The following is a 27,689-nucleotide window of genomic DNA, read 5'->3' on the forward strand; positions in this document are numbered from 1 at the left end:
GGTTCACAGTAGTCTCACCATTTATAATTAAAGGATGTGTACTTGCAAGTTCCTGACTTTTCTACCTGAAGTACTTTTCTATCCAGAGGCATTTGTCCCCTGAGTTTATCCTTGTGTGACAAGTAAACCACCTTTTCAGCTTTCACAAATTTTGACTCTCATTTCATGAGTAATTTTCTTGCTGAGACAGTTCTGTTAAGTTTTCCTGCTTTTGTGTAGAGGGTACGTGAAGATCTAAGCCATTGCTGAGTTTAATATTCCACCCTTACACTGAAGCATCCCTGTTACTTGAAAACCATTACTTTCTCAGCATCTCCATTCCCATCTCCAAAACTAGGATCAGCCTTTCTTGATAGAGCCATTTTTAAAAATCACATCCATCTCTCTCCAAAAAGGGGGTTTATCCATTTAGGTGAGTTACCATGTTCACAATGAGGATAAAATGACAAAGCTTCATAAATATGGGCACATGTCTAGGCTTCCTCACTAGCTAAGTGATCCTGCTTATGTAGACAGAGTGGGACAAAATTTATGATATAAGAAAATAAAAGGTAGTTGCATATTGTAAGGCGGGCACACTGCCTGAGGATCTCAATCCCCTATCAAAGGCCATAAACTTATGATAGGTCTTTATCCTCACAAACTCCCAAAATGACATTGGGTCCTTTATTTTTAGAAATGTCCATTTTCCCCCTGCTAATGTAGAGATGGTTTTCATGTTAGTCATTTCGGGTCTGTACTGGTACCAGAAGTCTGCCTCGCTGTTAGAACGTTTCTTTTTGTTTTAACAAAATTTTGTTTTAACACATTTTTCGTGTGTTAATAGGCATCCATTAATCTTTTGTGAACATCTCACTTATCTTCTTTTTTCCTTTTTAAAAATTTTCTTTAGCTCTTCAAAGGAAAGAACCGTGCTTTTAACATTTACATAAAGCCTAGCAAATTCATATTTAGAGTGAATATTCTTCCCCTGTCCTGTTCTGTCATTTTCTAGCACTTAAACAGCTTCCAGGAGCCATTTAGTTTTTACTTTAGAATTTTCCTTCTCATTTCTTCCATCCTAGCTCTGATCTCTCCTCTCCTTCTATAGTCTCCTGTCCAAGTATTGCCTTCTGTGTGATGAACTGCTCACTTAACATCTAGATTCCCTGATCCCAGCTCCTTGGAAAGGGGAGTTAGTCCTCCGCTCTGACTTCTTTTCTTGCAAGTGTCTGTTCAAACCACTTCCGACTCTTCTTTCCTCTTTGTTAGTTAGAAAAAAGGGGCACAACACTAAGCAGGCTGTGGTTAAATTCTGTGGGTGGATTGAGAAACTGAGGAGGGAATGTTGTAAATCTAAATGTGATGATGCTCTCACTATGATCAATCTCTGGGCATTCCTGTGGAGTGGTGTCCAATATCTAGCTTGCTCCTCTAGCTTTTTCCTGAAATGTAAATTCATCCTTGATGATTCTGGAATTGCTGCTGAGTGGAGCCTGACCAAAGGCCTCTCAGTCCCTCCTGCATAAACCTTGAGGCTGGGGAATAGTCTTGCTCAGGAGCAAATTCATTAAAATTAGAATTTAGTCTTTCTGTCCAAGGCCATGCTCTTTACTATGAGTAAGAAAGGGAATAAGGAGGAAAGCAACCACTAGATATCCATGTCTTACCCTTCAGTACTTAGATTTAGAGCATGCCCATTGGGGCTCACAGTTAGTCAGAGGGTGGGTGTAAATCACTAGGTGATCTGAACATCCCTTTATGGCTGCCTGTGTTGCACTGGGAGGCAGCCAGAGACATGAGTCTCTAGCCCACACCCAGGCTTCTTTGGGGTGGGGATGACATTTGCTCATCTCCACCTTCTAGGGCCCTCCTTGAATTCCATTCCTCAGTTCTACATCCTATTTCTCATGAGATTTTCTTCCCTGTGTTGCCAAGTCAAGTTACAATTCAATTAACAGTTGGCTCTTTTTTTAAAGTTTATTTATTTTTGACAGAATGAGAGAGAGAGAGAGAGAGAGAGAGAGAGAGAGAGAGAGAGAGAGAGAGACAGAGCATGAGTGAGGTAGGGGCAGAGAGAGAGACACACACAGAATCTGAAGCAGGCTCCAGGCTCTGAGCTGTCAGCACAGAGCCCGACGTGGGGCTCGAACTCACAAACTGTGAGATCATGACCTGAGCCAAAGTCGGACGCTCAACCGACTGAGCCACCCAGGCACCCCAACAATTGGCTCTTAAAAACATGGTGCCTGTAGCTAACACTGCTATACAATGTACAGAACAGTTGTTAGGAGAGTAAATCCTAGGAGTTCTCATCACAAGGAGAAAAGTTTTTTTCTTCACTCTATCTTCCTTCTTTTTCTCTTTATTTCTTCTAAGGGAGAAGGTGGATGTTAGCTGAACTTATTGTGCTAATCCTTTTACGATACGTACAAGTGAAACCATTATGCTGTACGCCTTAAACTTTACAGCAATGTATGTCATTTATTTCTCAATAAAACTGGAAAAAAAAACCCAGTTTGCTCTTGGCATTGGGATAATTCCCAGAATTATTTAATAAGTCTTGATTATACATTACTTAATAAAAAACTCAGCTGCTTACGAGTTTCGAAGCATTATTCTATTTGTGGTTGGACAATGGCATGCTGTAGTGGTTTTTCAAGTCAGGACTTTAATTGCTAACCTTTAATTTGGATCCTGCTTTCCACCTTAATAAACACAGTTTATAGAAAAGTACGTCAGTCTTTCAGAGAAGCATCAATTTTAGTGGATTTGAATCCATCAACAGCCCTTAGGAGAGGGCCTCACAAATGAAACTTCACAGACATCTCTTCAGAGACATCTCTGGACTTGTGAATGTTTGCACTGTCTGCTTTATGTTCTAACCTTGACTCAAAGTCCTTTCCACTTCAATCACTGGCAAGTTAACCATGTGACAGTGGAAAGCAATTTATACCAGTGGCTCCAAAGTTTATGTGTAGCCAACCTCACATCAGCAGCCAAGGTCCAGAATATCCAGCCTTAACTTGATTAGCTTTTGTCATAGAAGATCAAATGGTTTTATGTGTGGCAGGGAGAAAGCAGTGATTCGCCCTCTTGTGCTTGAGAGCAGCATAGTTTCTGAGGTTGGAGAGAGGACCCACTTCCTCCAGCAATAGAGCCGGGAGTGGTCAGCCATGAGTTGGATGTACTAGTTGGAGGTACTTCGTGGAAACTAAGTCTGGCCACAAGAGGAAGAGCAGGTGTCAGCCTCAACTGCAGCCAGTTGCCGTTCAGGCAACAAGGGCTGAAAGGAAATATTTGAATCGGGAGAATGAAGGGTTGAGGGGTAGGAATACAGCCAAAAGATGTTTTTCTTACCATTGTGTTAGCACTTTACCCTAAATTGTCCTCTTCTGGTTTGAGGAAATGTAGATTATATGTGTAGATACATATAGCAGATGATCTGTTGAATCATATGCTTATTTCCAGGGATGATTGGAGCCAAGGTGCAGATTCTTGGCCAAATCAGAATGAAAGCAACTAACTACTGATAAATATTCCTGTTTTAGGGTCTAAGAGAGACATGGTAGACAATTTGTACTGGTTTATTAGCTTTGCTTATAAAAAACAGATAGATGGTTTGCACTTGGCTTCTGTTATGCTCTCTTGGTTTCTTCTATTTCTCTTGGTCATGCAGCCTAATTTTGGCTATGTAAGCAGAGGGGTAGAAACCCACTCACTGGAGAAGACTGTGGCTCTCCTGAGCCCAAGGTATCCTGCATGTATCTTAGTAGTTCATGATTCAGATACAAAAGTGCATCCTATGTGATTGAGGAAGCACCCTGCCGTCTGTGTCTGGAAGTCTGGATCTCTTTGAGTTTGCCTGTGCTTCCTTTTTCCTGCTATACCTGTGTCTCATGACTTATTCCAATTATCAAACCCTGTGTAATTGATGCTTTATGTTAGTTTTGTGTTCACTCTGGAATACGATGTAGTAAAAAGTCTCTATATATTTTCAGCTCATGTCTAGAGCAAATGTTAGGTTTAGCTGGACAAGGTCACATGGGCAATTGATAAAGTCAGCCTTTGAGTAACCCACAGACTTGATTTTCTCCTCTCTTCTTCCCTTCACACTGTTTTTCCTCCATCCCCCTCTGACCCTGAATGCACTCATATTTTTCTCTAACATTCCCCATCAAAATCTTCTGTGAATTGCTCTAGGAAACCTTCCTAATTCTCCCCTACCTGATTCTCTTTAAATAAAATTAGATCTCAGTTCTCTGTGGCAGCAAGAGTATGTTTTCACAGAAGTTCTGTGACATGTCACATCCTATCAGGCCACTTTTCTCCTGATAGACTATAAAATCTGTGAAGACAGCAATCCTGTCTATTCATTTCCATGAAATCCACCAGCTCTTGGCACAGTCTCTTATAGGAGCAGGTAATCATTAAATAAATGATCAAAGACATCAATGAATTAACAAATAACTTTTTAAAAAGAAAGGAGTTCTTTCACTTTGAAGAGTTACTGAGGGTTGAATGGTGACGTATCTCCCAGGTGCACTTGCATTCCAAATGTAACAGGTGGATAAGACCTTAAGCTAAACTAATGTTATTTTAATCACAGCTTGTCAGACATTGCCAGAATGTAGGTGAGTCAAATGATCAGGTGTTTGCAAGTGTTCTTAAATGGGGCACCAGGGATTTTCAAGAAACTTGAAATGATATCATGTAGATTACTGTGGCCATGGATCCACTTTGGAACCTGGAAAGGTCAATGAACACTCACTTGTTTGAGTTGGGGTCAGTTTTACCCCCATTAAACCTCAATATTATTTTTACTGAGGTCATTTCTAGCATGGCATCAGTGTCTCCTATGGTGAGCCTGGAACTCTCACCAAATAGTCACGTTGCATGTGCAAGACCTTCATTTCCTTATTTGTAACATAAGAGGTCTCTAAAGTGATCTCTAAAGTGCCCTTCAGCTAAATATTTTATATAAGCATGAATAAATAAACCACCCAAATATACTTGACTAGGAAGGGCAGTGCTTTGTGTGAAATTAGTGAGATCAATCACCTTTTACTTTTTTGGCTAATGGAAGGGGGGGGGGGCTGAGGCAGGGAGGATTCATAAGTCACCTTTAAATTGGAAAATAGATGTGTGATTATAACAGATTTTCAGTTCTCAATTTATTTCACCTAAAACAATATTACATCAAATTTGCTCCTTTTTGGGATATATTTCTCCAATGGACCTTAGTATTTTTTTTCTGATATCATTCAATTAATTATCCGAATGCACATATGGCTGAGGAAGAGGCTACATGGCACTGTGTGAGCCATCATTAAGTCTATGAAATAACGAGGCGACCACTTATTTCCATCACTGCAGAGAACAAAAACAGGAGCATATATGTATGTAAGCTGAATATTCACCGAAGAAGATTTGTTGATGTTTGAAAGTTAAGTCTATGGACTTATAGTGTCATAGAGTAAGCTAAGAGGTTGCCCATAGACTTTGGACACTTTTTCTAGTCCAGGATCTAGTTAGGTTTTCAAGTACAGAATTTTGGTCTCAAGGGCAATGGGTTGATGAGTTCTGATTTGAACTAGAGGATATCGCAAGAGAGTAATACAAAAAGCCCCCAAAGCTCATGTTGAATGACAGATAAAAGGAGGGTATCACTTTATGATTTTATCATTAGGTATTTATCATTAGGTATCTAATTAGGTATCTATGTTTCCATAGACAGTGAAACTCACATGGGCCTCATTCATTCAGGCTCCCCAGAGAGTATCTACATATGTTTGTGTGAGGTGTCACTTACTAGTTTGAAGCTTGCTTGGTGGATGTGGAAATGAATAATGAATTTGTGACTAAAATTTGAATATTTAGTGGCAGCTGGCTAAGCTGCCATAAGAATGATACTCTAGAGTTCCTTACCCCATGTAATACATTTGAATAGGAACTTCAGTTTTAGCCTCTGTTATTAGAGTTCCCTCCCTCCCTCCCTCTCTCTTCCTTCCTCCCTCCCTTCCTCCCTTCCTTCCTCCCTTCCTTCCTTCCTTCCTTCCTTCCTCCCTCCCTCCCTCCCTCCCTCCATCCTTTCTTTTTCTTTCTTTCTTTCTTTCTTTCTTTCTTTCTTTCTTTCTTTCTTTCTTTCTTTCTTTCCTTTCTTCTTCCTTCCTTCCTTCCTTCCTTCCTTCCTTCCTTCCTTCCTTCCCCTTTCTTTCTTTCTTTCTTTCTTTCTTTCTTTCTTTCTTTCTTTCTTTCTTTCTTTCTCTTTCTCTCTTTCTTCTTCTCTTGTGATTGCATTACTAGCAAACTCCCCTCCTAATGGATGTACTTTATCATTGGATAAGGAGGTAATTGAATCTTATTTCTGACCAGTCTCAGGACAGATCTTTCAACAGTGGCTTTGTATATTTTTGTTCCCAATTATTTTTCTCAATTACATTTCTCACTTATAGTTGTGCTCTCAATGGTTAACCTCAATTTCCTTTTATTTCAAATATTTTATTTTTTAGAGGGGAGGGGCTATGAAGGTAGCAGTGAGGCATCTTAATGTTATCCCCATGAACTGCTTGTACAACATAAGGTTATGTTTTCTACTTGGTAATCACTAGAAAGATTTAATGAGTAAACCTTATATGCAGTGATGCTTTTTAAGTTCTTAAAAAGCCTGTTTTTGCCTCAACAAATAAATTCATTAACAATAAGGATTTCAGGAACACTGCTGTGGGAAATTCTGTTCTGATTTGGTGGTAGAGTTCATAATTAGGGATATCTGAAGCTTTCACAGGCAAAAGAGGTACTGTGGTGTGGGGAACATATTAATAGTTGAGTTTAGATTTTCTGCTGTGATTTTGCATCAGGAGAGGAAAAGCATTTGAAGAGACTGTCAATCAATACAACCAACCTCTTTGTACATGAATATACTGCCACCTGTTGGTATTTTCTTGTCTTTGGCCAGCTTTAGAAGGTTGCTCCTGTGGATTCTTAAGTATGGTTGAATCTAGACTCATTCTAGTTATGACTTCTTGTTTTGAAATCCTAGCAGGCTTTTTAATATGTGTGTGTTTTTTTTCCACTGGGGTGGCATTCAGGAAACTTGGATTCTAGTGCCAAATTCCCAGCTGCTTTGGGTGGCGGTTTTCTCATTTGCAAACCAGCCAAAAAATTGATTATGATAGCCAAATATTTATTGAGCTTACAAATGACATTTATTAAATACTTAAATGTATTGAATTACCGAGGGCAAACAATTCTATCCACTTACAAATGAGGACGCTGGAAAAGAGACGGCAAGCAAGCAAACTATGTGGCAAATGACAGAGAAGGGGTTTGATCTTAGGAAGTTCTGATTTAAGGGCACATATCCCTGAACATGATGCTAAGTATTTTTATATTTTTAAAAAAATTTTTTAAACATTTATTTATTTTTGAGACAGAGAAAGAGCATGAACGGGGGAGGGGCAGAGAGAGAGGGAGACACAGAATCGGAAGCAGGCTCCAGGCTCTGGACCATCAGCCCAGAGCCCGACGCGGGGCTCAAACTCACGGACCGCAAGATCGTGACCTGAGCCGAAGTCGGACGCTCAACCAACTGAGCCACCCAGGCGCCCCTAAATATTTTTTAAAATATTTCTTCTGGCTCTGGTTTTTTCTTCATTTTGTTTCCTAAATAAATAAATTATAATAATAGCTAGCGATTATTGACAAATTTCTATTTGACAGGCAATATTCTAATATTTTTACAAGTTCTCTCATTAGATCGTTGTTATTCTATGAAGCAGATACTGTTATTATTCCCATTTTATACACCAGAACACTAAGTCTTACATTCATTGATTCCTGAATTCCTTAATTGTTTACAGTAGCCCACTTTTAGTTTTTCTTCCTGGTTCAGTGGACATTACTGTGCCATCAAGCTTTTAAAGATAGCACCTGAGAATACATATCTTAGTGAGTTGTTCTTCTTCTTCTTCTTCTTCTTCTTCTTCTTCTTCTTCTTCTTCTTCTTCTTCTTCTTTGTACAAATAATTGCACTAGGAGGCATAGGGAGGGGAAATATAGAACTTATTCCAGTATAGACCCAGTCCTGAAGGGGACTTCTATCTAGAACAGAACGGTGCCTTGTAATATGGTTTATTATGTGTCCTTGTGATGTCTGCAGTGAGAAGGGTCTAGCTAGAACATCAAAGAATTCAGTGCCTGGGAGATGATAGAAATATGGGAACAGGGAAAACTTTCATGGCAAAGACGACAGTAAACTCACCCTCTAAGCACTGGCACTCTGAGTAACTATGAGCCCAGCTTTGTGCAGCTGGGACATAAGCCCATCGAGCCTTTTGTAAGCCACCTGAGCCACATCTGTTGCACCCAAGCATCTATTTCTATTCCTAACTGTGTAGACAATTTCTACTTTCTATACGCCAGTATGAGGGATGCTGCTAATTGCTGCTAATACATCCTGAGGTATATATAAACCCTTATATCTCTATCTCTATCTCTATCCCTATCTCTATCTCTATCTCTATCTCTATCTCTATCTCTATCTCTATCTCTATCTATCTATCTCTATCTCAAATCTCTATATCATCTATATATGGAAGCAACCTAAGTGTCTAACAATAGATGAATGGATAAAGAAAGTATGGTACACACACACACACACACACACACACACACACACACACACACGGGAATATTACTCAGCCATAAAGAAAAGAATGAAATCTTGCCATTTATGACAACATGGATGGGTCTTAATGGCGTTATGCTAAGTGAAGTAAGTTAGACAGAGAAAGGCAAATACCATATAATTTCATTTATATGAGGAATATAAAAAATGAAACAAAACAAATAAACAAAACAAAACAAAAACAGACTTGCAGATGCAGGAAAAAAAACTGTTGATTACCAGAGAGAAGAGAGATGAGGGGGGTGGGTAAGATACGTAAGGTAATTAAGAGGTGCAAACTTCTAGTAATAAAATAAGTAAGTCATGGGTATGTAATGTACAACATAGGGAATATAGTCAATACTATTGTAATAACTTTGTGTGATGACAGATTGTAACTAGATTTCTTGTGAGAATTATTGTGTAATGTATAAAAGTACAGAATCAATATGATGTGCACCTAAAACTAATAGGATACTGTATGTCAGTTATTCAATTAAAACAAACAAAAAACCCAAAATACAACATCAACTTACAAGCAGATTTAAAATGCTTAAAATCACACAAACACACAGACGCATGTATAGACCAAATCTTCATTTTATGCTAAATGTCAAGGAAAAGATGTTCACCTGTCTCTTGGTTGTGAAAAGAGATGGAAGACATATCCTAGCAAAGAAAAAGAACAGAGATATTTTGTTTCTTCATAACCCTAATATTTTTGCTTCTTAGGCCAGGTTGGTTTCCCAGTTTGTGTTTCTTAGAAACAGAACCTAAAACAGGGATTTGAGTTTGAGTAATTTATCTGGGGGTGAAGGAAACACCAGTGAGGAATTGAGGAACTGAGTGGGGGTGAGGAAACACCAGCGAGTGAGGAACTGAGACAGAAAAAGGAGGTTGTCCAATAAAAGGCTACTACGGTGGACACCTGGAGCTTGCAATAGTTGAGGAGACTCTGAAAGCATGTTCAGAACACAGACGTCAGAGGTGATCTACCTGAGTGACCAGGGACTGGGGTACTTCTATACCAATTCCTATCAGTCACAGGCTGAAGGCAGCTTTTGGGGGTTGTTAATTCCCCCAGTACTTTGGGCCTTCCAGGCAGGTAGCAGTGAATGCTCTCAGGCAAAGAAATGCAATGTCCATCAGTCTTCAATTTGAAGTGGTAGGAAACATAAACTCACCAAGTGGGTCTTTGTGTTTAAGATAGGGGCTACTTCTTTCGTCTTTTGGATTCCACTATCAATGTTGGTATTCTAGCTCTCAGGGACATTGCATACCATATAATGACCATTGGTTCAAAGCATACAGAGAATTGTGAAAAGGTGTCCTAACCATGCCAGGTATCATCTCCAAAATGTTTTCTGAACACTACTCATGAGACCATTACAACATTCAGTCAGCCAGTAGCTTCTGGATGATGTGACATATGGGAGGTCATGTTGGCTTCATTGTCACATGATTTTTCTCCCCAGTCACCGTAAGTGTGTCCCTTAGCCTGAAATGCTGTTTGACAGAAACCCATGATGTTAAAGTAAACATTCTGCGACCTGTAAGTTACTAATAGCCAACGCATTATAGTCCAGAGAGCAAATCTGCATTTGAAACTTGTGTTAATCCCAGTAAGATCAAAACATTAATTGCTTATTACAATATGGAAGGTGTCTGATATAATCTGCTTAGTACCAGGTGGCTGGTTAGTTTCCTCAAGGGATGGGGCCACATCAATGGCCCAGAATCAGTTTCTCAGTGACAAGATAAACATTCAGCAGTAGCAGCCCCAGCATTGCAGTAATGGCAAGGTTATCCCATCAGCCATGGTGAGGGAGAGCTCAAGCTGTTGGGTTTTTGCATAGCCTTCTTCCCTGTACCATGGCTGCTCTGTTCATGGGTCCATTGTGCCGGCACTGAAATGACTGAGGACACAGGCTGGCTGACATCCTGTCTACCTGGTCAGTGATGTCTGCAGCAGGTGATATTGTGGCATTGATATAAGACACAAAGATCTGCATCTATTGAACACACACCCATAACTCCATCCATGTCCTTCTTTCCCAGAGCTCTTTGTCTGTGTTCTTCCAATCTTCATCTTCTGGGTTCCTGAACAACAGTCAGGCCATTTGCAACATCTCAGAAGTCTGAGTGTACTTTTAACTCAGACCATGTCCACTTGTAGTAGGAACTATAGTGCTTTCACCTCTCTGATTATTGATGTTGGTAATTTGTTTCTTTTCTTTTTTTCTGATCAGTATGGTAAGTTTATTGATTGTACTGATCTCCTCAAAGGACCTGGTTTTGATTCCACTGCTTTAAAGAAAGTGTTTCTTTGTTTTTGCTTTTTACTTAATTGATTCCCACTCCAATATTTATTGTTTCTTTTCTTCTGTATCTTAGTTTACTGTGGCTACTGTAACACATTGCCATGAAGCGGGTCCAAATCAAGATGGCGGAAGGGCCACCCTTTCTCTACAGGCTCTAGGGGAGAATTCATTTCTTGCTTCTCCCAGTTTTGTCAGAATTCCTTGGCTCAGGGAACACACCACTCCATGCTACCTCTGTCTGCATATTGTCTTCTTGTCTCTCTCTTTTTCCCTTTCTCTCTGATCTCCTCTACATCTCTTTCTCTTATAAGAATACTTTATTGCATTTAGGTCCCCCCTAGATACCCAGGATAACCTCTTTATCTCAGGTCTTCAATTTAATTATACCAGAGAAAATGTTTAACCAAATCAAGAAACATTTACAGCTTCCAGGGATCAGGACTTGTAAGCTTTGGAAGGGGGCATGATTCTAGTTACCACATTTTGCTTACTTGGTTTTTTTTTTTATTTTCAATTATTTTTCTAGCTTCTCTCAGGTAGAATCTGAAGTCATTGATTGAAGACTTTTCATCTTGCTCTTTGTTGGTGGTGAGTGCTAGACATCTCCTGTAAGTGCAACTTTATATTATCTTATTAATTTTGATATGCTGTTTTCATTCTGTTAAAAATAATTGCTACAGTTATTTTTAAAAATTTAACTCAGAGGTTATTTTTACTCATAGATTATTTTATTTATTTTTCAAATATGTGGGAATTTTCCAAAGATCTTTGTTTTCTAATTTAATTACATTCAGGTCAGAGAATATACTTTCTGTGACGAATTTGAGACTTTTTGTGGCAATGGATCTTGATAAATTTTCTAAGTACATTTAATAACAATATGTGTTCTGCTATTGCCGGCCAGAGTCTTCTACAAGTGCTAATTTTTGTGTTCATGGTGTTGTCTAAGTCTTCTATACCCTTACTGATATTTTTCTACTTATTTTGTCAATTACTGACATAACAGTGTTGAAATCCCAACTTTAATTGTGAACTCATTTGTATTTCCTTAGTTATATTGGTATTCACTTTAGGTATTTTGAAGCTATGTTATCAAGTGCATAAATGTATACAGTTGCTATATCTTCTCGATAAATTGACCCCTTATCTTTATGAGCTTACCTTCTTTATCTTGGTAATTTTCTTTGCTCTAACATATATTTGGTCTGATATAATACAGCCACACCATCTAACTTTGTTAGTACCATACTACCTTTGTTAGTATTAGCAATGCTTATCTTTCTCCAGCCTTTCAATATTAAACTACTTGTGTCTTCCTATTTAAGGTAGGTTTCTCATAGGTGGCATATTGTTGATTTTGCTTTGTGCACAATATCAAGTTTACACTTTATTTATTACACTTTATTTGGAGCTATTTACATGTAGGGTGATTATTGATATGCTTGGGTTAAAACCTACCATCTTGCTTTTTGTTTTCTTTTTGTCTCATTTGCTTTTTATACATTTTTGCTTCCTTTTCTCATTTCTTTGAATCAGTCTTCGGTTGAAAACTACTCCTAGGGAGTGCTAATTTTTAGGGGTCACTTCTGGCTTTCTGGGTAGTAGAAAAGTAGTAGAGAGAGACATCTTCAGGCAAAAAAATGCAGGTGATGGCAGTGAAAGTTGGCTGGTAAGAGTGGGACACAACAGAATCAGCCATGCTATGCAGTGTAACAGAGAGAAACAGTGCACACACTACACTTTCTGAAGTGCCTAAAGCTTAGTGAAGATATGCCTTTAAAGCCTCTTTCCTGCTGACGGTAGTGGAGAGGCCATCTCATAATGCGGTAGGAGTGCCCAGTGAGTAAGTGGCTAAGGCTCATTTTAAATGACTGTTTCTAGGTCAGGGGAAACTACAAATATGACTCAACAGCTGGGAATATGAGGGTAAGGTATTATATTTTCATTTATCGAGACAGCAGTACCTTACAAATCTACCTCTTTGCTACATCCCAAAGATTAAATGGTGGACACAAAAGGGGTTATGCAGCAGTGAATTGAAGAAGGTAGGTGGGACATCAATAATCTGAAGCCACTTCAAGTTAGACCACAGTTAACCCACACCTGTATTATTCCTGATGAAATACATATACATTTTCTAGAGAAGTAAATTTTTTTGCTTTATGGCTAGTGGCTTACATGTTACTTTTTTAAGAAACTTTAGGTAGAATTTGAAATTATAATAGAGGTATAGAGATAAGAGGTATAGAGGTATAGAGGTAAAAACATGGATAAAATAGTAGATTTGAATATAATTCCTTAGTCATATCATGCATGCTATATATACTTTTTATATTCTTTTTTAGATTAATAAAAATATGAATGTTTTTTCATCTGATTAAATATTCCTTCCAACATAATTTCTAAGGTTTGTTATTTTCCAATTATAAATATGACTGTGAGTAGTGCAAAATTTACATTGCATAATGAAAATACAAATCAATGTAAATTTCACTTTCATTTCAAACAGATTCCTATGAAGAGATTTCTTACCAACAGATTTTTCTTTGCATATAAAAGCATGCATATTTGAACATATGTATGCACTTTTACAAATAATATAAAGGAAAGCTTACCTTATACACATCTCTACTCCTCACATTTAATTTATTGAATGAATCTGACATATAAGATTTTATAAATTTAAGAGGGACAATGTGTTAATTTGATACATTTTTATATTGTAATATGACTGCCATGTGGTGCTATTTATCACATTACATAATTATAGCAGGACATTGTTATCTATGTTCATTATACTGAGCATGGGTAAAATAGTAGTCTATCCATGTTGTTGCAAATGGCAGGATATTCTTCTTTCTCATGGCTGAATAATATTCCATTGTGTATATATACCATATCTCTTTTTATCCATTTATCTATTGATGAGCATTTAGGTGTTTCCATATATAACTTGGTTATTGTAAATAATGCTGCAATAAACACGGGAGTACAGATATCTTCTCAAAGTCCTGTTTTCATTTCTTTTAGGTGTATACCCAGCAATGCAATTCTAGATTGTACGGTAGATCTATTTTTAATTCGGGAGGAGCCTCCATACTGTTTTTCTTGGTGGTTGGACCAAATTACATTCCCACCAACAATGTATAAGGGTTCCCTTTTCTCTAATCCTCACCAGCACCTGTTGACTCTTTTCGTCTTGATGATATAGCCATTCTAACAAGTATGAGGTGGTATCTGCTTATGGTTTTGATTTTTATTTTCCTGACAATTAGTGATGCTGAGCATCTTTCCACTTGTCTTGTGGTCTTCTTGGAAAAATGTCTATTTAGTTCTTATGCCCATTTAAAATTTTATTTATTTATTTATTTATTTATTTATTTATTTATTTATTTATATTAAGTTTTAATTCCAGTGTAGTTTACATCACAGTGTTATATTAGTTTCAGGTATACAATATAGGGATTCAACAATTCCATATAGTATTCAGCGCTCATCAAGATAAGTGTACTCTTAATCCCCTTCACCTATTTCACTCATCCCCCACCCACTCTGGTGGGTAAATATAATATATCAAAATCAGCGTATGGAAGGAAAATAAAAAATATAAATATAAGAAAAGTCCCGTATTAACTAATTAACTAATATTAACATCTTTAATACTGTTATAGTTTTAAAGCAATAATTCAAAAAACTTTAGTGTATACAATTCTAAACATTAACTTCAGAAGTTATGAAAATTAATTACACCACTTTCTCTGGTAAATATTCTGTATAACTAAGAGTCTGTTTTTTTGATTTGTCTCTCTTTTTATTTTGTTCATTTTTTTGTGTCTTAAATTACACATATAAGTTAAATCACATGGTATTTGTCTTTCTTAGACTTACTCGCTTAGCATTATACTCTCTAGATGCAGTCATGTTGTTGCAAATGGCAAGATTTAATTCTTTTTGTGGCCAAGTAATATTCCATTGCACATATATATACCACATCTTTATCCATTCATCTGTCAATGGACACTTGGGCTGCATCCATAGTTTAGTTAACAATATTCTTCTGATCCATGAACATGGAGTGTTTTTATTTGTATTTTCTTTGACTTCTTTCGGCAGTCTTGTATTTTTTCATTGCCATATCTTTCACCTCCTTGGTTGATTTTATTTATAAGTATTTGATTGTTTTTGATGCTATTGTGAATGGGATATTTTTATTTCTTTTTCACATGTTTCTCATTAGTGTAAAGGAATTCAACTGATTCCTGTATGTTGCTTTTGTATCCTTTGACTTTACTGAGTTGTTGATTAGCTCTTAATTTTTTAATGGGCTCTTTGGGATTTTCTACATATAAAGGCATTTAATCAACAAACCCAGAGACAATTCAGTTCTTCCTTTCCAATTTGTATGTCTTGTATTTCTGTCTTGTCTAATTGGTATAACTAGGCCTTCCAGTACTATGTTGAATAAAGGTGGTGTAAGTGAGCATTGTTGTCTTGTTCCTGATCTTAGAGGAAAACTTTCCATATCTCTTCATGGAGTATAATATTAGCTGTGAGTTTGTTATATATGGTCTTCATTATGTTGCTGTATGTTCCTTCTGTAACAAATATGTTAAGAGATTTCATTTGGAAAGGATGTTGTATTTTGTGAAATTTTGTGTGTGTGTGTGTGTGTGTGTGTGTGTGTGTGTGTGTGTTTATGAGATGATCATGTGATTTAGCTTCTTGATTTTTTAAGTTGAATATTTTATAGGTATGTGTCACTTCAAAACACATAGCTCTAACTTATTTAAAAAATTATATAGCTAACCTTTGAAATATTGATAAAGAGTTATTTCCAATCTTTTGCTATTTTAACTAATGCTGCAACAATAAAGAGGTTTCATGTTAGCTGTGCCATTCCATTCTTAAGACTTTCTTCTTTTAATATTTCTTTAAAAGTATTTTACTTTATAGTATGACTTTTCATGTTTTGAGGCATCTGTAACATATTTACATTTATTCTAATAATTTGAAAGTGGTATAATTCATTTTCATAATTTCTGAAGTTAATGTTTAGAATTGTATATAGTAAAGCTTCTTGAATTATTGCTTTAAAACTATATCAGTATTAAAGATGTTAATATTAGTTAATTAGTTAATATGGGACTTTTCTTATATTTATATTTTTTATTTTCCTTCCATAGGCTGATTTGATATATTATATTATTATCTTTAATACTCCTAGTGGCAAATTCCCTATGTCGCAGAATATACCTACATATAAAATACTGTGATTATCACATTTAATCAGTATTTAATAACTCTCTATACTGAGATGAAGAGTTTGGTGGGCAAGAGAACCTGTAAAACTATGTTTTCTTTCATTTCAATTTTGTGTTAATTATATTACTATATTATTATTAATCATATTAATGTCATTATTGATTATATTATTATTGTCATATCACCATTTCCTATAAGTCCAACAGCTGTCCAATATTGGGCCCATTTATAAGACTATTTACTGTAATGAATGTAGGGTGGAATGAAATTATGGAGCATTTTGAGAATAATCAGATTTTTTTCCACTTCAGTTAAGAAAAAAAGTCCAGCCACTTTACTAGAATTTTATTCCTTAAGACATATTGTGCACTTTTACTCCATAAATACAGATTATCTTATGTTTTAGTAATTTTTTTACATATGATATCTATCTTCTTCAGAGATATCAAATATTTGTATGTTAGATCTTCCTTTATTCCTTAGTAATCATGTTTTGCATAAATATTTTGAATTTGTAGCTTATTCTTATTTTTTAAGTTTTTACTTATTGAGAGAGAGAGAGAGAGAGAGAGAGAGAGAGAGAGAGAGAGAGAACGAGTGGGGGAGGGGCAGAGAGAGAAAGGGAGAGAAAGAATCCCAAGTAGTCTTTGTGCTGTCAGCACAGGACCTGATACAGGGCTTGAACTCATGAACCATGAGATCATGACCTGAGCCTAAATCAAGAGTTGGACACTTAATGGACTGAGCCACCTGGCACCTCAGTTATACCTTATTTTTAAATTTTATCTTTTTAACCTTCTCAAACATCTTCATGATTCCTTTATGTAGTGTCTATATTACTTTTTTGGTACCACCACGAAGGAAGTTGAGTGTTCCATTCTTGTAGAAAATGATAATTTCCTTTGAAGCAGGTAAAGGAGCTACATGAAGGATGTCCTTAAAGAAGTGAATACATAGCATTTTGGATAGTATGAAGTTTTTGAAATCTGGTGGAGGAACATCAGGATGAGTTTGAATGTCAGGAAAATAACCTTCCTAGCACAGGCTCTCTAGAGAGAGCAGACTTTGGCGTTTTGCTCACATTCTCAGGAGACTAAACAGCTGGTTTGTGTGACTTTTTTTTAAACTGAATTTCCTGTTTATTTTTGTATAATACAGAGATACTGCAATGTCCATGAGGATTTCTAAGATCACAGAATGTAGGTATGAAAGGGGCATAAAGATCATCCTCCTTCTCTTGTAAAAGACTCAAAATGACTTATATTCAAATAAGAAAGAAAGAAAGAAAGAAAGAAAGAAAGAAAGAAAGAAAGAAAGAAAAAAAGAAAAAAGGAAAGAGTGGTTGTATCAAAACTAGAAGCAACCTCTCTATACTAGCCCCTAACCCTCATACCTATATTAGTATATTTAGACAGGCATAAATGAAGACATTTATACCATAGCTGATGCTCCTAACATAAGCCTAGAATTGTCTATGTAACTACTGAAAACTTACTGGTATAGCATAGAGCAAATAATCATGACAACGATAAAATAATCACCTGAATACAGTCACTATTTATATATCAAGCTTCACATATAATTATTGTGTAATATAAGTAGTATATTGCTTTTATTCTATTTAAAGAGGACATTAATTGAAGTGATAATAAATGTTATTTAAAACCAGATCTTTTTCATATAAATTATCCTACATAGTGATTGTCACCTTCAAAAACGTTTGATATTTTCTTCTTGAACTAATGAGACAAAAAGTAATATTTTCTTCATGGTGTTCCCTGTATAAAGTATTCTGTATTTGGCATTTTTTATTTCTTATTACTATAATTAATATTTCTTACCAGACTTCAGGGTATCTTAAAAGTAGTTTATATAATGTATAGGAATCACATAAAATAATAATATCTTATTTGGGTTCAACAGATGTCTAATTTTCTATACATTTGTCATCACATTTCCACTTTGCTGTCCAGCATTTACCAGATTACTTGTTATCAAAGCCAAGACATCAGTTCAGAGTACCACAAACGATATTAAAAAGGGAAATAATAAAGCAGGAGAAAATGTTTGTGCACATATGCCAAACAATGAGGTAATATCCCTAATAAATTGGACAACAGTCTAAAATTCAAAGAAAAAGAAACTAGATAAATGGGCAAACAAATGAACAGGCAACTCACAGAAATGGGGATCCATATGCCAGAAAAGTATGTCAAAAAGTTTCACTATCATCATTGGTGAAGTAAAGGAAATGAAATTAAAATGCCATTGCAGTGCCTTACAATGTAGATGAAATATTGTTAATTTTCAATGATGGTGAAGTTCCTACTTGGCTGTGTACACTCTTATTTTCTTCTGATAGTACGAATACTCCATTTCCTCAAAGAAACTGGTAATTTATATATATATATATATATATATATATATATATATATATATATACACACACACACACACATATATATATGTATGTGTAAATTTATATGGCAACTTATAAATCCTTCTTTAGAAATCTGGTCTGGAGAAATATAAATGCAAAAGAATAAGATTACATATATTTCAGCATTATGCATAGAAAATTAAAATAAAAGAAATGGTCTATATGTCTATCATTATAAGAAAAGTAAATTTTCATGTGTATGTGTGTGTGAAATGCACAGCAAATTAAAAGACCAGATTAGGTAATAATGGACTAACCTGGAGAGAACTATCATATGTAGTCACTGTTAGTTGGAAAAAAATCAAGCTGAAGATCAAAGTGTAGCTATAATCATTAAGAACAAGGACCAAAGATATATAATAAAATGTGCATGTGCATGCAGGTGTTTGTAAATGAGCATAGGAAGAACTCTAAAGGATGCACAGCAAGCTGTTGACATTGATTACTTCAATAGGAGTTGCATTGGAGATAGGAAAGGGGAGGTTTTATTCATACACATATGCATTGCAGCTTAATCATCCCTTGGGTCCTACTTGGGATCCACTAGGATGTACCATTTTCATCTTATGATAGGTTGCTGCTTTTCCCATTTTACTTTATTTATTGGAGTATCTGATGGGACGCAAGGCCTTAGGGAAATCTTGGATACATGCTCACATGGTGGCTCTGGGCAAGACTTTGCTCTTTATTATGGCCCACAAACATACCAGGAGCTCTTTCTCAAAAGCCATAGCATTCTTTTTGCCAATGGTATAGAATGGCTTCTGAAGCTCAGGACCAGCAGCATTCCCACTGAGGTTTGTAATAAGCTCCATGTTGCTTTTTTCCCATGACCATCACTTTCCTTATAGATCCTGTTGTATCACGTGGCCCAAGGGGCAGGGCTGCTTGTACTATACCTGGACCTGCTGCAGAGCCTCTCCTGTTCTGCATCCCACTTAATGCCTACAGCCTTCTGTGCCATTTGGTACCCTTGTTGGAGATCTATTCCTAGCTGTGGAATATGCTGCCTCCAAGACCCAAAGAGGCCTACTGGGACCCTCTGGTTCTTTCTTCATAAATTTTACTTCGAATGGAGTATTCTAGCATACCCCTAACCACTGGACCTGTAAAACTCACCCAACATTTCAAGTTCCTGAATCCTAACAGGTGTTTGTGTGTTTGTGTTCTGTCTCCCACCCTCTGGAGCAGAGGTGTGTTGTTTTTTTGTTTTTGTTTGTGTTTTAATATGAAATTTATTGTCAAATTGTCTTTCATACAACACCGAGTGTTCATCCCAACAGGTGCCCTCCTCAATGCCCATCACCCACTTTCCCCTCCCTCCCACCCCCCATCAACCCAAGTTTATTCTCAGTCTTTAAGAGTCTCTTATGGTTTGCCTCCCTCCATCTCTAACTTTTTTTTCCACCTTCCCCTCCCCCATGGTCTTCTGTTAAGTTTCTCAGGATCCACATAAGAGTGAAAACATATGGTATCTGTCTTTCTCTGTATGACTTATTTCACTTAGCATCACACTCTCCAGTTCCATCCACGTTGCTACAAAAGGCCAGATTTCATTCTTTCTCATTGCCAAGTAGTATTCCATTGTATATATAACCACAACTTCTTTATCCATTCATCAGTTGGTGAACATTTAGGCTCTTTCCTTAATTTGGCTGTTGTTGAAAGTGCTGCTATAAACATTGGGGTACAAGTGCCCCTATGCATCAACACTCCTGTATCCCTTGGGTAAATTCCTAGCAGTAGAACACAGGTGTTTTATCAAGGTCTCCCATGTTCCAGCATCTGCTTGTGTAACCTTCTCTAGCAGCATGATATTACCAATGTAGTAGACATTACAATTAGTATCCACTAAATGTAGTAGGTAGGAGGCCAAATACCTTAGGGGGCCACATACCTGGAGACTATATTAAGGAGGGGAGGCGAGTTAATATAGCCTTGAGGAAAAATTGTAAATCAATATTGTTGTTCATCTCATATGAATGTAAATTGTTTCTCATCCTCCATTCTAGGCAGAATAGAAAAGAATACATTTCCCAAGTCATTAACTGCATACCATGCATGGGAGACCTTGTAAACGATCCCATGTAAGGTATGGAGCTGCTATTGGGCCACTATTTGGTTGAACTTTAAGCAGTCTACAGCCATTCTCTACGAGCCATCTGATTTCTGGATGGCCAGACTGCTGACTTCAATAGAGAGATAATATGATTACTTCTGCTGTATCCTCTATGTCTTTGGTGGTGGCATTAATTTCTTTATTCACGTGTTCTGGAATCCTATCACTGTCCTTGGCTCTGGGAAGCCTGGATGCATAACAACATCTCATACCACTGGCTTCCCACCAGCTGGAGCCCCTCTTATTAGTGCCTTTCTTTATTGTTTCAGTGGAAGAAGTGTCCTCTCAGGGAACACAGTCACATGATACCTTCTTTAGTGGATACCTGATAGCATCATTATTATATCTGTTTTCTTATAACATAAACCCTTTCAACCATCCTAACGTCTTTGAGTCTTTGGGCCCCTTCTTCAATAATCTCCGTTGACAATAATGGTATGTCTACCTCACTTCCTGTCAGTTTTTCCAAGGCTCAAGGAGCCACCCTGAGAGTACATTAGGATCCACTCCTGGTGTCTTGCCTACAAGGAAATTTTTGAGTCACTGGAGTTCTGCATCAGTAAATTCTTCCTTATCCTGCTTTATATTCCTCCCTCCCTAAGCACATTACCTTCAAGCTGTATACCATGTTTTCTGGTTCTGGCTGGTACTTGTTAGTCAAGTCCTGTAACTCTTTTGGTGAGTAATAGGCCAATTCTCCTTAGTAATCAGACAAAACCATTCTGGGTCTTGCCTTTGGTTTAGGTCTAGAAGCTAAGGGGGGAGGTGGGACAAAATCTTGAGAAAAATAGTTATTATCTTGTGCCACACCTCACTCAGGTGAGGGCTCTTTATTGTCTCTGGCAGACGAAGTTTGGTTTCTTCCAGCAAGGTGGAGAGGGCTGCTTTACAGGGTCAGAAGATTTGGGAAAGATGGAATATCTCAAACACATCAGATGTCTTATTCCCTATTCTCAGTGTCCAACTCCTTCCCTATCAGAGTCCTGACTTTTATACAGGAAACTTGCAGAGATTGTGAATTCAGCTTCTTTCTTATTCTATTGCCCAATATCAGGTTGTTGGTTTGTGTTATATGCAGTCTGGTCTCTAACTGTAGGAGATTAGGATATTTTTAAAAAATTTTTTAAATGTGTGTATTTATTTTTGAGAGAGAGAGAGAGAGAGAGAGAGAACGAGAGCAAGTGGGGCAGGGGCAGAGAGAGAGGGAGACACAGAATCTGAAATAGGCTCCAAGCTCTGGCTGTCAGCACAGGGCCTGACACAGGGCTCAAACCCATGAACCACGAGATCATGACCTGAGCTGAAGTTGGATGCTTAACTGACTGAGCCACCCAGGCTCCCCACTGAGTATCTTTTTAAATGCTGCCTAACTGACTTTGACATCATAGCATGAATTGGAAATTGTCTCATCCGACTCTGTTATTTTCATTCTTTGGCATGTGAGGGGCATTTAACAACAACAACTTCATAGTCCAAAAGTTACTATTGCTTCCCACATCTCTCATACCTAGAGATAATTACATTAGCCAATGTAGGGTTTTTAACTGTGCCCCATTCTAATTCACTGTTGGCGAGTCTTAGTAATTGCAATGCTTGGGCATGCTAGTGGTTATGACTGCCCCATCCCACCAGCAATGGACTATTGCTGCCATCTGTCCAGTGAGTGATCTGAATCCAGAATTCTATTCAAGAATCTGCTGAATTCATTGATCAAGTAAGTTACTAAGGTCAGCCTACATTCAAAGACAGGGAAAATAATTCAGTGTTTCAATGGAGCAAGTGCACTCATTTATAAGAAAGGGGTAATTAACTATGTCAAATAAGAGATAACCTAACAAAAGTTGTCGGAATTGCAAAACATAAACAAAATTTAGTACCTATATTATAAATAAACAAAAATGCTCTTCATTTAATATGATGCAAACATCTGAATGGACTCAATCCACTTGCATGTAGTTCAATGAATTTATAATATAACATCTATGGAAAATAATTCCCAATAAAATTTTGGATAATTATATTCATGAAGGTATCTTTTAGAAACTGCTTGCCCCAGGAGTTTTTTTATATATTAATTTTTTTTTTTTTTTGAGAGAGAGAGAGCACAAGCAGGAGAGGGGTGGAGGGAGAAGGAAGGAGATAATCTCAAGCAGGCTCTGTGTCCAGCATAGAGCCCTGGCAAGGCTCAATCTCATGACTCCAAGATCATGACCTGAGCTGAAATCAAGTGTCAGATGCTTAACAGATTGACCCACCCAGGCACTTCTGATTGCCCTAGGAATCTTAACCCTTGCTTAACTCTTAGAAGTCAAGGGAGAACTCCATTAAGAACAGACTCAGTATCTCTAAAACTTGAACCTAGAATAGAGTTCTGTAAAGATTCTGGCTGCCAGACTAAAAGTCAGTTCACTTAAGAAAGTACAGCATTTGTAGTATACATATAGGTGAAATATTACTCAGCCATAAAAAAGGAAAGTTTTCCATTAGCAATGAAATAGGTAGATCTGGAGGGTATAATGCTAAGTGAAATAAGTCTATCAGAGAAAGACAAATACTATATGATTTCACTCATGTGTGGAATTTAAGAAACAAAACAAATGAACAAAGAAAAAGGGAGGTAAACAAACAAAAAAAAAAAACCAAAGTGTCGTAGACTCTAAGTTCTAAAGTTCTCTCTTGTCTAGCAAGAGAGCGGGATGCAGGAGTCCAGGAAAAGACAAGAGCCCCAAATAAGGGTCCATGTCCCATTGTTATTGGGATCAGAAGGCTTACAAACATGGTGATGGACGTGCACAAAGGGACAATGAATCTTTGAACGTTAACTTGTGGACATGAGGGAAAGGGGGTGTTGAAGATATTTGGGGTGGGCAGTTGGGAGGAAGGTTGTTTACAGTGGACAGGAGGCAGCACCTCTGTTTATCTTAGCTAGCTTTGGGGATGAGACAGATAGGAGGAATAATCTCAGGGTTGACAAGGCACCTTTTCTTTTGTTAACCATCTCCACTCTGAACTGCTTTGCCTGCAGCACAGGGGTCCATAGTCCAACTCACAATGTACCTAACCTGGTCCTATCCTCCTGTGAAAGCAGCTTTTCTGCTGTAGTACTAAATTGGGAGTGCTTCCACCCTGAATATCTAATCTTATTTATTTCATATACCTATGTAATGGGCACCATTTTGCCGTTCCTATTTGGGGTCTTTGCCCTACCCTCTGCAACCCCCCTGTATTCCTGGTGCCTTTGCACCTCCCTATTCTTGGGGTGCCTCTGCACCCCCTATTTTGGGGGTGCCAATCTGGTTTACCCAAACTTGGGTGTGAGCATTTTATGGCTTTGTATTTCTTTATGCCTTGTTAACCCATTGGTGTAAGCCTGGGGGATTCCTAAGCTTATCCCCCACAACAAAGTTTTATATGTAGACAACAAACTGGTGGTTGCCAGAGTGGAGGTGGGTGGGGGGAATGAGTGAAATACGTGGAGGAGATTAAGAGTACACTTATCATGGTGAGAGAACTGAGTAATGTATAAAATTGTTGAATCATCAAAATGTACACCTGAAACTAAGAAAGCATGCATGTTAATTACACTTGAATTGAAAAAAAATAGTAATAATACATAATGTGAATTAAAATGTGGGTTAAAAAGTTATAATTATGAAAAAGTAACTAGGCAGAATAAAAACACTGAAAGAAAATTGGCTGAAAATGTTATTATTGCTTGTCTTTGGATGGTAAGATTCTGGGGAATATTTTTTCCTCTTCCTTTTTTATTTTCTGAAATTTATTTATTTATTTATTTATTATTTATTTATATTTTTGTTGTTGGGGAATATTTATTTTTTCAATATATGAAATTTATTGTCAAATTGGTTTCTATACAACACCCAGTGCTCATCCCAAAAGGTGCCCTCTTCAATGCCCATCACCTATCCTTCCCTCCTTCCCACCCCCCATCAACCCTTAGTTTGTTCTCAGTTTTTAAGAGTCTTTTATGCTTTGGCTTTCTCCCACTCTAACCTCTTTTTTTTTTTTTCCCTTCCCCTCCCCCATGGGTTTCTGTTAAGTTTCTCAGGATCCACATAAGAGTGAAAACATATGGTATCTGTCTTTCTCTGTATGGCTTATTTCACTTAGCATCACACTCTCCAGTTCCACCCACGTTGCTACAAAAGGCCAGATTTCATTCTTTCTCATTGCCACGTAGTACTCCATTGTGTATATAAACCACAATTTCTTTATCCACTCATCAGTTGATGGACATTTAAGCTCTTTCCATAATTTGGCTATTGTTGAGAGTGCTGCTATAAACATTGGGGTACAAGTGCCCCTATGCATCAGTACTCCTGTATCCCTTGGGTAAATTCCTAGCAGTGCTACTGCTGGGTCATAGGGTAGGTCTATTTTTAATTTTCTGAGGAACCTCCACACTGTTTTCCAGAGCGGCTGCACCAGTTTGCATTCCCACCAACAGTGCAAGAGGGTTCCCATTTCTCCACATCCTCTCCAGCATCTGTAGTCTCCTGATTTGTTCATTTTGGCCACTCTGACTAGCGTGAGGTGATATCTGAGTGTGGTTTTGATTTGTATTTCCCTGATGAGGAGCGACGTTGAGCATCTTTTCATGTGCCTGTTGGCCATCCAGATGTCTTCTTTAGAGAAGTGTCTATTCATGGTTTCTGCCCATTTCTTCACTGGGTTATTTGTTTTTCGGGTGTGGAGTTTGGTGAGCTCTTTATAGATTTGGGATACTAGCCCTTTGTCCGATATGTCATTTGCAAATATCTTTTCCCATTCCATTGGTTGCCTTTTAGTTTTGTTGGTTGTTTCCTTTGCTGTGCAGAAGCTTTTTATCTTCATATGAAATTTATAAGACAAAGATATTTTCCTTTGGGGAAAAAAATGAAGTGCAGCGTAAGAAATTTAGTGAATAGTGTATGGTGACAGATGGTGACTACACTTATCATGGTGGTCAGTGAAAATGTATAGAATGTTGAAATAATGTGTTGTACACCTGAAACTAATATAACATTATATGTAAATTATACCTCAATAATAAAAAAATAAAAATAAAGTAAATTTAAAATTTAAAAACATTAAACAACAACAAAAACAAAAGAGATCTGGATCTCAAGTGGTATCTGTTAAGAATAAAATTCAGAAGCAACTTCCTTTCCAAATGCAAAGAATTCATGACCACTGACCTCTTGTGTGCTTTCCTGGGCAGAGAACAGGACTCTGCCCAAATACTGTGCTGAAGTTCCACAGATCAAGTCAAGGCAAGGTTGGCCTTTCTGTGGTTTGAAGTTTCACATAACTGTTTCCCTGAGCACCTTAAAAAATAAATCCACTCTCTGAATGTAAGCATTTTTCAAAGATGTAGAAGTCTTTTATTTAACTCTGAAAACTTGGTGTTGACCAAGGAAACAGGCAAAGCTAAAAGAAAATCAAGCATTATATTTGGGGGTCTCAGAACTGCAATTTGGGGGACACAGATTTGGGTAGCAGCCCAAATTGTGTCCTCTCAGACAACAAAAGTCAAGAGGTTTTGAAGACATACTCTTATGCTTGCATTTGTTGTTTCCAGAGAATTTTGATTGCTGTTGGACGCAGAAAACCAAACTGAATATAATTTGTTGCTAAGGCTATCACTGAGCAAAGTTGCCTAGTGTAGCAAGTTGCAGGTGTTTGGGCTGAATCCTTGGAATATTTGTGGTTTGGCCCCGTCCAAAAGTTGATGGTTTCACTAATGAGGACGCACAAAAGGCCCATCTCCTTTCTGGCCTCCTGGCTCCATTTAAAAACCCCTGGACATACGTGACCTCATTTCATCTCCCATTTCAGTGTCAAAGGGTAAGACTACAAATTTTTCGGCCTTCTTCTAACTGTGACGGTAAAAAATGCTCCGTTATTACTTGTATCCTAATGGCAGAGGCTTACGTGGCAGGAAAGGACCTGGTTTGTTTCTAGAGGCTTGACACAGAAATCTCTAGCAAGAAGTCTATAAAATTCCCTTTCGAAAATGCCAGCAAGCAACACGGAGATGTGTATCAGATGGCCTGAAATCTGCAACAGTGTGTGGTATCACCAAGGAAAATAATAATTTAAGCATCAGAGTAATTTGCTGCTGGCAATGTGCCCTACTGTTGGGTTTGCTCTAGCCTCAAAAAGTTTACTGTTCCACTGTGATTGTTCCAAGTCGCTCCCAATTATTGGCGGTTTCCTTTCCTAGGCTTCATCATCATCATCATCGTCGTCATCGTCATCGTCATCATCGTCATCGTCATCCTCCGGTGAAATCAGCTACAAATGTTTTTAATTATTGGAAGCATCAGTATTACTACCGTTTATGGAGGAGCTGCTATGAAGCCTGTTCTCTGCTAAAATGTTGGCTAACATTTTATATTTGCAACTCTTTAAGGTAAATCCTACACCGAAAGAAAGAAAATATCAACCCAAAGTCTTTAATCAAGCATGTATTAAGAGTGCTAAAATGTGGGGAGTAGCTTAAGATGAGTGTTCTGCGGGGAGCAAGTAGCTGAACGATTTTAAGGCTGATTGGGGATGGTCATTCGAAACTTAATTTTCTTCTAAGAATTATTCCCTGTGCAAATTCTTGGAAAGTAGAAGGAAATGAGTCATCTTAGTCATGGGACAGAAGGTAGGAACAGGAAGATGGAATCTCAGGGTAACAGTTATTGGCTGCTTAAGTGCGTTTAGGGATAAGAGGTCGCGGGAACATTTGGAAGCTACGAATTTTGCAGGATAGCTAAGGTTTAGTATTGTGATTGTCTGGGACGATTGCAATTATCTCTTGAGTTAGTAGTTAGCAGACACACAGAGGCATTTACACTCTAGGCACTATAAAATATGGGATTACAGTGGTAAGGAACCCACGGAATAGTA

At 37.5% G+C, this 27,689-nt stretch overlaps 1 pseudogene; it reads left to right on the forward strand.

Moving 5' to 3' along the window:
* Nucleotides 1–8,560: 8,560 nt before the first annotated feature.
* Nucleotides 8,561–27,689, forward strand: part of LOC106989724 (olfactory receptor 5G3-like) — a 34,558-nt pseudogene continuing 15,429 nt past the window's right edge.

The sequence above is a fragment of the Acinonyx jubatus genome, chromosome D1 (assembly GCF_027475565.1).
Source record: "Acinonyx jubatus isolate Ajub_Pintada_27869175 chromosome D1, VMU_Ajub_asm_v1.0, whole genome shotgun sequence".
Classification (NCBI taxonomy): Eukaryota; Metazoa; Chordata; class Mammalia; order Carnivora; family Felidae; genus Acinonyx; species Acinonyx jubatus.